Source organism: Salvia hispanica, unplaced genomic scaffold (genome assembly GCF_023119035.1).
Source record: "Salvia hispanica cultivar TCC Black 2014 unplaced genomic scaffold, UniMelb_Shisp_WGS_1.0 HiC_scaffold_30, whole genome shotgun sequence".
NCBI classification, from domain to species: domain Eukaryota; kingdom Viridiplantae; phylum Streptophyta; class Magnoliopsida; order Lamiales; family Lamiaceae; genus Salvia; species Salvia hispanica.
The window spans coordinates 59,713-72,551 of record NW_025952025.1 but is presented as its reverse complement, the minus strand read 5'-3'; the positions used below and the strand labels follow the sequence as shown (position 1 = coordinate 72,551).

The 12,839-nt window shown below is 36.9% G+C and overlaps 1 pseudogene; it reads left to right on the top strand.

The window, feature by feature from the left end:
* The first annotated feature begins 1,161 nt into the window (after positions 1 to 1,161).
* LOC125198848 overlaps positions 1,162 to 12,839 on the top strand; it is a 29,533-nt pseudogene continuing 17,855 nt past the window's right edge.

Sequence of the window (12,839 nt, the reverse complement as noted above, 5' to 3'; positions counted from 1 at the left end):
ATCAATTATATCAACATGAACCAATGGTAAACTAAATTTGTTGATTGTGTAATTACTTATCGGTTTATTTTAAGTTCTTTGGATGCTAAGGGCTGGTTTGATTGCCTACATATCCTAGATATCTCATCCTATCCATGAGTTGTTGAGTGTTTGTTTGCCATGAGAGTCTAGCACTATGACCCGGTATAAACAAGCAAATGCCAGGATTCAGCATCACGAATTTTGATATCATATAAAAGTCTGAATTTCAAGACCAATTACGAAACAATAGTGATTACAAAATAATAGGTCGATGTATCAACTCATTGCAACATCTCAACATGAAGGATTCAAATCATCATATTTATAGTCAATAAGTTGAAGGTTGAGGTCCACATAAACAGTAGGTTGCTCGATGGTTCTATTGCAGCTATTAAAACATATAGATTGGGTTGTAATGCTCGAGGCAAGAATAGGGAGTGACGTTGGTGCAGAAGCACGAATAAGGAGCGGCTCTTACGTCTAAAGTGGAGGAGAATGTGAATGAACTGAAACACAACTGCAAGAAAAGAATCACGAGACTATACAACTACGTGACTGCATATTTAAGGAGAACTCAACAGATTTGATAAATACTAATCATACGAACATATGCACCTTCTTTCCGTCATCTAAAGACGAGTAACCCAAAAGAAGCAGCTCTTCCTATATAGCGTACGAGTGCACGTTGGAAAACTTGGATTAGTCTGTGAGTACAACTGTCAGTCTGAGAGTCGGGCCGCTTATAGATTTGTAAGTCACTATTATCACGAGCAATACATACCGATTTAAGTCGTTGTATGGATTTCTTAGTCATTATTATCCCGATCCATACAGATTTCTTTTGTCCCGAGCCTCTGTCCTAGTGCAAGGAGCTTAGACATTATTGTATTAGGTGCCGAATTCGAGCCTACTAGACATCCATAGTAGTTTCCTCCTTTATATAGGATTTTAATTTTTTTTTTAAAAATATGACAATCACAATATAAATGAAAATCCTAATAAAACTATCATTAAACCCTAAATCATTAAAATGAAAAAAACCCGACCCATTTAAAATGGGTATTGGGCCGAAACTGCGGACCCTCATATTTATAGAACTGAGACTAGAACCCTAAACCGCTCTTAAACCCATTTCCTTCAAAGGAAGAAGCTTTGGAGCCAAGTTTAACAACTTCAGCAAAGAATTCAAGCGAAATCCTCCCAAAAATCGAGATATTTTTGAGAAATTAAGAAGAAACCTCAAGTACTAAGATGATTTTCATTTAATCCTTTCAAGTTTTCAGTGAATTCAGCTAACGTTTCAGTAACTTAACCGAATGGTTTGGGATTTTATGCTAAATTTTTTTTTGGTTTGCAGCTGGCTGTATTCGAATTTCTGAATGGCGGTCGACGGGAGCTTTTCACTTGAATCGGAGCTGCAGAGGTTTATTGATCGGTGCCCGAAGCTCAAGGCGATTCCCAGCTTCGGTAATTTGCTAGCGAAGGTACTGAGTTTCTGTATGAAGTTTTAATGAGTTAATTTTGTAGCTTTTGCTGGAAAATTGAATGATAATTTGTGTGTATTTGGGGGAGTTAGGGTGATAAAATCACAGAAGATGAGGTGGTGCTGGCTTTGGGGGAGCTGGTTTTGCATCCAAAGTACACAATTCGGTTGCTGGGATGCTTTAGGCCTATAGCACAGAGGATTGTTGAGAGGAGTGTGCATTTGCTTCATCTGGTGCCGAATTTGAGGTCGGATGATGATAGTAATATGGAAGATTTTGATGAAAAAGTGTTTCTGGGGGAAGATGAAGATGATGAAGATGTAGATAGTCCAGAAGTAGCTCGTGTTATTGATGTTTACGTGAGAAGAAGGAAGGGATTGCGTCTTCACGAGCTTGCATGTCTCGCCTTCTGCCGCGCCCTTGATTTGATACCCTTTTTGTTGGGGTAAAAAGATTAGTTAACTTGGTTGTTCATTTATTTTCTGGAACTTTATTATATCCCACTTTGCATTTCATCCATGCTTGGGTTAATGTGGTGGTTAGTTAATATTTCTGTCGGAAAGATGTTGGATTAACTCGTGCAGACTGGGCTGTTTTTCTATGATGATCGGGAACTAGAATACTGATAAAAGCACGATTTTGAAAATTGTATAGTTTTGGCGAAATATAACATCTTATTGTTGCGAGTGAACTGCAGAATGATCTAATGCTACTTTTTAGTTATGTTGCAGTTACAGGGCATTTACTTTACTCTCTTGTGATCTTTGCATTCCTTTTATAATCCTAACCCTTTATACATTCCTTCTCGACCGGGATTTTATTTTTTGAAGTAATATCGTTCCTTGACGCAGGTCCATTTTAAATTATTTTAAAGTTGCTCCTGCTCCATTTGAAAGAATCGTTCAATGCACATCAGTTTCCAAGGCACTAGCTGGGGTAATTTGTAGCTCAAGTATTGTTTTACACAAACATAAGGCCTTTGGCCCAACATTTTTTAAAGCTCCCTCTGGTTTTCAGGAAGCCAGGCAGTTGTTAAAGGTTGTCCGAGTATCATATCGTTTCCTTACATTGGAGCCAGCTGTCTTCACTACGTTATGGGATTGGTCCTGTTTTTTGGACATTGTACAGCAGTCCGCAGACCTCACCATGGTTAACGATGCAACGTTGAGGACTATTTTGTTTGACATGAGATGGTGCAGTGCTGGCATTTTGTCGAGAGCTTTGAGATTAAGTTTTAAGGCATCTGCAAACCTTAATACTGAATCTGAAGAAGCTTTTAAGAGTTATATGCGGTAAATTTTTTTTTACTTCTGTCGCAGTTTGATCTATGCTAACCCCCACCCCACCCCCACCAAAAAACCACCATACACTAAACAACATATCTACTATCTACTATTCTACTATATCTACTAAAAACAAACTATTTTCATGCAACAGATATCTTTCATTGTTCAAATTCCAGGTTCAGTTACTAGTTCAAAAGCCTTCAACCTTTTAGTTTTTATAGTAATCTTTTTTCCGAATGAATCAAAAAGCAAAATACTAGCTGATTTGATCTATGCCCTCCCAAAAAAGACCCCACATTAACAACATATCTTCTGAAATCATGATCTGACTTAGTTATAATCTATGAATACTGTAACTAGGATCTGACTACTAATTATTTGTATAATGTTATAATCGACTAACTTCAGGGATGTTACTTAGAACGTTAGCAGTTAGACTCCGTCCCAAAAAGTTGAGACAAAACTTTAAGAGAAATGGAATATATTAAATAAAAGCGAGAGATGAAAAAGTAATATAAGATAAGAGTAAAACAAATGATGGAATAAAGTAGAGCGATTAGATGTTTTGTCATGTTAAAAATGAAATGACTCAACTTTGTTGGGACTGATAAGGAATAACTAACTTTTTGGGACGGAGGGAGTATTTAGTTACTTAGGCTTCATGGTTGTACTGTATTGCAGTTGGCAAGAATTTTGTATGGATGTATCTTTGGAGAAAGGGGGTTGGCATCTCGAAACTCGCTGATGATGGGGACAGTTGGAAGAAAGACAACTCATGCTCTTAATGACTGATAAGATTGTGCCCTTAATCATTTTAGCATGCATAGTACAAGGTAGATTTCTATTAGTAAAGTGTGGTTTCATTTTTTGTTTTTTCTTTGGTTTGTGTTTTGATGATCTTTCCCTATTAATTACAATATACTAATAGTTTTTGGTATATTTTCCAATGTTCCTGCATGATTTAGGTTGTCCATTCCTAAATTTCTGTGTCTGCTCTTGCCAAATGTACTATACATAACTACTGAGTTGCTGAATCTTTATTTTATACAGAAGTCCTAGGACTGCCCTTTGTCTTGACATCTGCTTTGAAAAAGGTTTTGAGATGGTCTCTTTAGCTGTTAGTCAGAGGTGGCCTGTTCTTCTTTATGGTCCTGCTGGTGGTGGGAAAACTGCACTTATTTCAAGTTAGCCCATGATTATGACAGTAAAGGTGGGTAGCTTAATTCTTTCGGTCTTTATATTCAATGAAATTCTACATTATTTGGTCTATGTAGAATGTTTTTCTGATTTTTTAATATTTCTGTTCAAACTACACAGTTTTGTCCATTCATATGGACGAGCAGGTTGATGGGAAAACACTCCTTGGGACATATGTCTGCACAGAGAAACCTGGTGAATTCAGATGGCAACCTGGTTCTCTTACTCAGGTTTGAAGCTAATATTTAAGTTCAACTTACTGTCAGCCTGAGCGGTCTTGTTTTAATATATTGCGTACTCATTCTGACAGGCGGTCCTGAATGGATTTTGGGTTATCTTTGAAGATATTGATAAAGCACCTTCTGACATTATATCGATCTTGTTGCCTTTGTTGGAAGGTGCAATTACATTCTCAACTGGCCATGGAGAGGTATATCTATATATTACCTTTATGTTTATCGTTGTGATTGAGGCAGTCTAGAAAAGCTTTACATTAGTATGATAGTTACTACATTATTATGCACTATTCAGGCAGTAAGGGTAAACCAAAGTTTCCGGTTATTTTCCACCGTGACAAGCTCAAATCAAGATGCATCTCGCTTTTAGTGAAGGTCAGTGTTGCTTTACATTTGATGTTTTTATCTTGTTCTTCTACTTGATTTGTGATAAATGATGGCCGATCTTCCTTGATTTCATTTTATTGCATCTGTGGTGATATTGGTTTCTCAAGTCAGATCCTAGTCATAGTATTTCTTAGAAATAGAACAAGATTTTGTATTTCCCGTAATGCAAAAAGGAAAATGATAATGTAATTGTTATCTCCTTCTTGTATTGATGTGGTGCCCTATGTCTTTTATTATGGTAATAGGTCGGAATTCACTTGGTGCTGTCTGGAGGAAAATAATGATCGCGCCACCCAGTAAGCAGGATCTCATAGATATTATCTTACAGTGGTACCCAAAATTGGAGTATCTTGCCCTAAAACTCATAGGTCTGCTGAATGTTTCATATTCAAGAATAACTTGTGCTCCTTATGACAGTGCTATTTACTGTTATTTTTTGATGATTATTGCAGAAACCTTTGAAAGGGTAAACGAGTTTACAAATTTCCAATTAGGATTAATGTCATCTTCAAGTTCTTATGGGAGGTTCACTCTGAGGTAGCAGAAGATTGTAGACATGCATGTACTCCTTGTATGGTTTTTCAGCAAATGAATTAACTAAGTCTTTTCTCACTATGAAGGGATCTTCTTAAGTTCTGCAAAAGAGTTGCACGTTTGGACTCCTGCTCTGGACATGGAACACTCACCTCTTATGCATGCAAAAACATCTGTGAAGAGGTTAACCACATCATGATAATTTTATAATTTCTCTGCATGGGTGGGTTTTGGTAAACACTGGACTGTAATCTAGGTCTTTACTTTTCAGGCAATAGATGTTTTTGCATCATTCTCTACATCGGCCTCAAATCGGTTGGCCATCATGAGAGAGATTGCTAGTTTTTGGGGTGTTGTAGGGCCTGAGACTTTGTATCCTATTAACAAGCCTGTAATTCAGGTACTGCTAATTGATGTGATTTTATTTGACCATTGATGGGTTGTGTCCATGTATTGTTGTACACAGTTTTACCATTGTTTTGTACTATGCTCAGGAATCGAAATCTGAGTTCCGGATTGGGCGATGTAACCTTGAACGTGCTGAAATTGCCGTGAGTGACCACATTGTATTTTTGGTTTATGTTATTGTGAAGGAACTTCAAAACAATTTATTAACAAGGCTACCATTCTGTTCATGCAGCCGAATGAGAATAAGAAGACGTTTGTTGAGCTCCGTAGCTCAGTACATGCACTTGAGAGAATTGCTTGCTCTTGTAAGTTTAATGAGCCTGTACTATTGGTTGGTGAAACAGGCACTGGGAAAACTACCCTTGTTCGACACTTGCCACAAGGCTTGGTCAGAAACTTACAGTTTTGGTATGTTGAGTTTAGAAACCATATAGTGCTGATTTATTAGTCTTATTTGGATCATATCAGTGACATTGGCCATTGTTTTTGTTGTCTCCTACAGAATTTAAGTCAGCAGAGTGATGTTGCTGACCTGCTAGGAGGTTCAAACCCGTGGATGCAGGGCTTGTTTGTATTCCTCTATATCACGAGTTTGTGGATCTGTTCCCTAAGTCCTTTCCTTTGAAGGTATCATTCACCAGAATGTACTGTGCTTCTTTCTCCATTCTGCTTGAAGATTAACTTACTTCTGTTTCCTTTTAGGATAATGACAATTATCTTAGCTGTATGAAGAAGTTTGTAGACAAAAAGAACTGGAAAATGTTGCTAAGTGGTTTCCAGATATGCCTCAGCAAATATCTAAATTTAGTGAACCCAGTCCGGGTATGAAGCGTAAGAGACCTTTAGATAAAAAACACTGGAAGCTTGGGAAATATTTTCAGCAAACCTTGAAAGAGCTCATGCACAGGTTAGTGCATCGATGGAATGGTTTTTCTTTGTGGAAGGAGCTTTCATTAAAGCCATGACAAATGGTGAATGGGTATTGCTGGATGAAGTAAATTTGGCCCTCCAGAGATCTTGCAGCGAGTTACTGGGGTCCTTGAAAACGAGGAAGGATCTGTATGCTTGTCTGAAAGAGGAGATAAGGATATATTGACCGGCATCCCAAATTCCGAATGTTTGCTGCATGAACCCTGCTACTGATGCTGGTAAAAGGAATTGGCAGTTTCTCTGAGGAGCAGATTTACGGAATATTTTGTGACGATGTATTAGATGATGAAGACTTGGTTATGTTTATTAATCAGTTTATTGATGATGACCCGTCATATAGAAAACTAGTAAGTCAATTCATGGAATTTTACAAAGCAGCAAAGAAATCTGAGGAAAGGCTACAGGATGGGGCTAATCAGAAGCCTCATTACAGCTTACGCTCTTATACCGGGCACTGGAATTCATAAAAAGGCTAAAAGAAAATTTGGATTGGAAAAATCTATTTATGATGGATTCTGTATGTTCTTTATGAATTCATTGGATGACCCAAGTGCATTATTAATGAACCTTTAATCTGCAAATATCTATTAGGAGGTCGATCACTTCAGCCACTTCCTTATCACTGAATACTTGGCGGTCAAAACTCCCTCAAAAGATAATGATGTATTGAAGCGCTATGTTCTGGCAGAAAGTGTTTTGGAGCACCTTAAGAATCTTGCATGAGCTATTTTTATTGGAAGATATCCTGTTTTGTTGCAGGGACCCACATCTAGTGGGAAGACTAGCCTGGTTTGCTATCTGGCTGCAATTACTGGTCATGAATTTGTAGAATTAATAATCATGAACACACTGATCTTCAAGAATATCTTGGATCTTATATAACTGATGCAAGTGGAAAGCTGCCTTCCATGAAGGTGTCCTGGTGAAAGCTGTCGTAAGGCCAGTGGATTGTTCTCGATGAGCTTAACTTGGCTCCCTCGATGTCCTTGAGGCTCTGAATCGGTTGCTAGATGATAATAGGAACTTTTCGTCCTGAGCTCCAAGAAACAATTCGTGCTCATCCAGATTTTATGTTGTTTGCAACTCAAAATCCACCAGGTGTCTATGCGGGTCGCAAATGCTTCTAGAGCATTTCGCAATCGTTTTGTGGAGATTCATGTTGATGAAATACCACAAGATGAGTTGATCAATTCTGAGATAGGTGCAAAATTCCTCCTAGCTATGCGAAAAAATGGTTGATGTGATGAAGGAGTTGCATATCACAGGCAGAGTAGCAACGTTTTTGCTGGAAAACATGGATTTATCACTCCACGTGACATGTTCCGATGGGCTGATCGTTATGTTGCATATATAAGATCTTATGAGGATCTAGCTTATGATGGTTACTACTTAATGGCTGAAAGGCTGCGTGATATTCTGAAAAAAACGTTGTTAAAGAAGTTTTGGAAAAGGAGTTAAAGGTCAAATTTTCTGATGGAGAATTATACAAGCAGGTACTTTTTGCTTTAGTCTGAATCCGTGTATCTTACATCTGAAAGTATTCTTGCTTCTTGACAAAGCCTTATCAGTAAATCCCCATTCAATGCTATTATGCAAATGTCTAGAATGATTTAGATGAGTATTTATGTTTTAGGTGGTGGGTGAGTTTTGGTCCACCTTGGATTTGAAATGTGATTAGAGAAATATTACGATAGTGGATTTTTTTAAATGTTGTAGAAATTAGAAAGTGAATTGGTTTGAGTGTTTCATGTAGGTAAAAATGTTGTGGTTATGATGTACATGGACATTCATTAGATCTAAATATGCTCATATATTTCTATTCCAGGCAGGCAGAGGTTGCGAGATTTTTTGCAGTCCAATCACTATGAAAATGCTGAAAATATTGGAAAGTAAGTATCTATGAGGTTACTGATTGTGCTCTCTTTCCCTATACTTGAGTCTTATGTTCTCTTACCTTTTCATTTACCAGAATTATTTGGACAAAGAGTCTATGGAGAATGTATTTTCTGGTTGAGCGGTGTTATCAGATGCGTCAGCCTGTCCTCCTTGTGGGTGAAACTGGTGGAGGAAAACAACTCTCTGTCAGTTGCTCAGTATCATGAAGCGTGTCCAAGTTACATATTCTGAATTGCCATCAGTACACAGAGACATCTGATTTTCTGGGGTATGTCCTTTTCACTTCATTAGTTTTTTATATGTTTGATTAGTTGCCCTTTCTGGCATGGCCTATCTGTCACTTTTCAGTCCTGAAGTTACAATTATATACAATTTGTTGATATTTTGGTTTTACTTTGACCAGGGTTTTTATCCTGTGCGTGAGAGATCAAAAATTAGCTTGGACTTTCAGAATATTTGTGAGAAGCTTGTCCATTCGAAGGCTTTTATAAATTTTCATGGAGATGCTGTATGTTGATCTCTTAGTTTCCTACTTGTTTGTCATCTTTGATGTCATCATCTTTTTAATAGATTTCATTTACTGCAGAAAATTTCTTGGTATCAACCAGGCTGCTCAGACTCTCAATTGCTCTCTCGAATCATCAGAAGTTACAAAGAGCTTTTTGTGTTGAATCATGAAATCAGTGTGGATGAACTTAAAGAAATAGAAATTATTAAGGAGGAAATGTGCCAGCTTCTAGAGAAGTGGCGAACAATTTTTACATGGCAAGATGGCCCTACTTGTTGAAGCAATGAAGAGTGGCGACTTGTTTCTTGTTGATGAGATTTCTTTGGCTGACGATAGTGTTCTTGAAAGATTAAACAGCGTCCTGGAACCAGAAAGGAAATTGGTAAGGAATTTATAGTATGTTGTTATTTTAATTTATATATATTTTTTGTTTTCAAACTGGACATGCATTGTTAAGAGTACTGTAATTTGCTTGAATGATAAGAGTTGTTATTGTCATGCACAATTCAAAAGCTTTGGATGAACAAGCCCTATGTTTGGTCTTGGATCTGCCTATGACTAGTGCTATTATTTTCATGGTTAAATATTGTCCTCTCCCTGTTCTATATAGTACTTCATATCCCTTTTCTGTCATGAAATCTACACAATTTTCTCCATTAGATGTGCATTAAAATTTGTTTTCCTTAATGTGCTCCTACTTATAGTTGTTTGAATTTGTAATCGACAGTATTTTATTTTTTAATTAGTAAATAAGGATGTTTTTTTAAAAAAAAATAAAAAAAAAAATTCTACTTTGTTAAAGAAATTTAAAGATTTCTCAAAATATGTGTGAAAAGGCAAATGTGGTTATAATTTTGGATGGAAGGAGTTTGTTTCTAATGTTGTGTATTGACTCCTTGTTGATTTTGCTAATATCTGTAGTACTTGGCTGAGAAAGGAGGCTCTGATCTTGAGAACATAGTTGCTCATGAGAATTTCTTTCTTCTGGCTACAATGAATCCTGGTGGAGACTATGGAAAGAAAGAACTGTCACCTGCTCTTCGAAATCGATTCACGGAAATATGGGTTCCTTCTGTTACTGATATTGATGAACTTAAAAGTATTGCTAGTGAGAGGTAAGCTTATCTTTAGAACTAATAGGTGATTAAATATTATTCAGGCAGTATTTAATGCCTTACTAACTTGCTTTGAAATACAGACTTTGGATCCAAAACTTCCTCATATTGTGGATGTCATGCTAAGCTTTTGGGAGGTATGTTGATTTCATTTCATACTTTTTTTCATCCATTAGGACATGGCTCATTGCAATTTATTGAAGAGTAGGAAGATTTTTGCTGTATCCACATATCATACATGTAAATGATTCCTTTTCCCTTCCTGTGTAGTTCCTGATTAATTGTTCGATTATATTCATATCATGCACTCTATAAATCTCAAATTAAATACAGTCTCCTTTTATCTATTAAAACCATGTCAAACTTCTGAAGCAGTTATAACTCTTACATTCTTCAGTATTTTGTGTTTGTTCCCTTTTAAATTGCAGGTGTTTTTAGGTTTGGAAATATGTTTCTTTGTTGTGCATACTGGATCCTGTGTTTCACTTTCTGTCTTATGTATCCTGCTTTGCAGTGGTTCAACCTTTTGCAGACAGGAAGAATTCTTACTGTGAGGGATCTGTTATCTTGGGTATCATTTATTAATGTGTCAGCAAGAAATTTAACAGCTGAGTCTGCATTGATACAGGGGCATTCCTCGTTTACTGGATGGGCTTAGCTTGGGTATGTTATTAGTTTGTGGACATGTGACTTGACAGGGTTTGGATGCTTCTTGAGATTAATTCTTGACTGTAGTCTTGATATCTACAATTTCATTCTACTTAGTCTTGTTCTTGTATTTTAATTTCTATAGCTATTGTGAACCTAGCTCTTGACCTAGGTATATAGGGTTTTCCCACATGTCGTGTAAAGCAAATAGGAACCTTATGTTCTTTTCTCTCCCAGTTACCGTGTGCTCTATAGGCACTGTTTAGTGACTAAGGATTATATATTTCTGTTCATAATTGCTTTTAAATCCTTGAATCAACTTTTTCTTACCTCTATTACTCTATATGCTATTCAGGTTCAAATATATCAAAAGTCGAAGCTGCAGAGTTGAGGGTGAGATGCCTTGCTTTCCTGCTGGAGAAACTCAAGGTGAACTTTATTTATCTGACCTGAAATATTTTGGTGACGGGGTGCAAGAAATTACATACACTTGCTATCCTGCTAGAGAAACTCAAATGCTGAGTAGTCCTACTTTTAGATGGTAGTAAGATGTATGCTATTTATTCGTTGACATTAATGTGTTATTTAGTCGTAGAATGTTAGATATATCTGTATTACTCAATGACTTAAAAAAATGAACGTGTTTCCCTGATACAGGAGATTGCAACAAGCTTTGATCCCTCAGGTCTTGATGGATTGGAGTCTTACGGTTGGGCCGATCCTAAAAGCTCAGCTATTCTTACTCCTGCTGATAACATGGAGTGTGACAATCTCTTTGGCATTCATCCTTTCTACATCGAGAAAGGTATAGGACTTGTGTAATTGCATACTACATATTTATTGTTATCTCCAAGATTGAATGGAAGTATGAGTCGTATGACAACCTTCGACATTAGTATGAGTTGTATGACAACCTTCAACATTTATAGAATGGTTTCAAACAGATGGTAGTTCAAACTACGGGGCCTCTTCCTCTGGAGTGGGACATTGAAGTTGTTGATCCAGTGATTTGCCTTGAATTTTTGTTGTCTATATATTGCTGGCAGCTTAGTGGTTAACTTGAAATGATGACATGTAAGATAGTGACATGATATATATCAAATGATTAACTTCAACTGTGTAAGAGATTGACTGTGGACTCGAACCTGAACCTAGAACCTTTGGCCTCTGACATTAGTCACTAGACTAGACCAGCACAGCACTCTCACACGTACTTTGTAGTTTTTATACTGCATGCTAGCCAGGTCATTTAATTGTAACTCCTTGTTCATTCAATGATCTCCTGTGAAAGGAAAAGTGTAGTAATTACTACTCTGTATTAATTAACACATGTATCTTTAAAGAGGTAGGATTCAGACGTGTCACTATGTTTGATGTTGGACTATTGTATTTTATATAGTTTTAGTTATCTTTGTGTCATTCCTCACACCTTCTACTTTAGGGCTTAAGCTTGCTCATCTTGTTCAGGTAGCGATTGTGTTACTGCAGAGGGTTTTCAATTTTTGGCCCCAACCACACAGAAGAATACTATGAGAGTGCTGCGTGCTATGCAGCTTAACAAGCCTGGTAAATTTCGTTTTCACATGTTTTCGTGCCTGAGTTATGTGTTTACGTATATTCTGGTCGTATGTTTGTTTCTGATATATACTGGTTTTTGATTTCATATTTGTGCAAATATCCTAACAAACTTTTAATATTAATCAATGCATAGTGAGGTTTCTAATGTTTGATGTTTTCATGTTTGTTAGTCCTTTTGGAAGGAAGCCCAGGTGTTGGGAAAACAAGTTTAGTTGCTGCTCTCGGCAGGTTCTCTGGGCACACTGTTGTTCGAATTAATCTATCTGAGCAGGTCAGCAGAATTAACTTGTATAAAAAAACAATTTCCACAGATATGTTTGTTTTGTGTTTGTTAGTTTCATTCTACGTGGAACTTTGAGGTTGAGCAATGTTAACTAGATTATGTTGCTGCAGACTGACATCATGGATTTATTGGGGTCAGATTTGCCTATTGAAAGTGATGAAGGAATGCAGTTTGCCTGGTCCGATGGTATCCTGCTTCAGGTGGGATGACCTCTTTCTTCATTATTTTCTTTCATAGTAACATATTGCTGAAAAGTCATGTGCTGATGTATTTTCTGTTTTTGTAGAACTTTTTTTCTTACTAAAAGTATTAAAATTTCACTAACTGT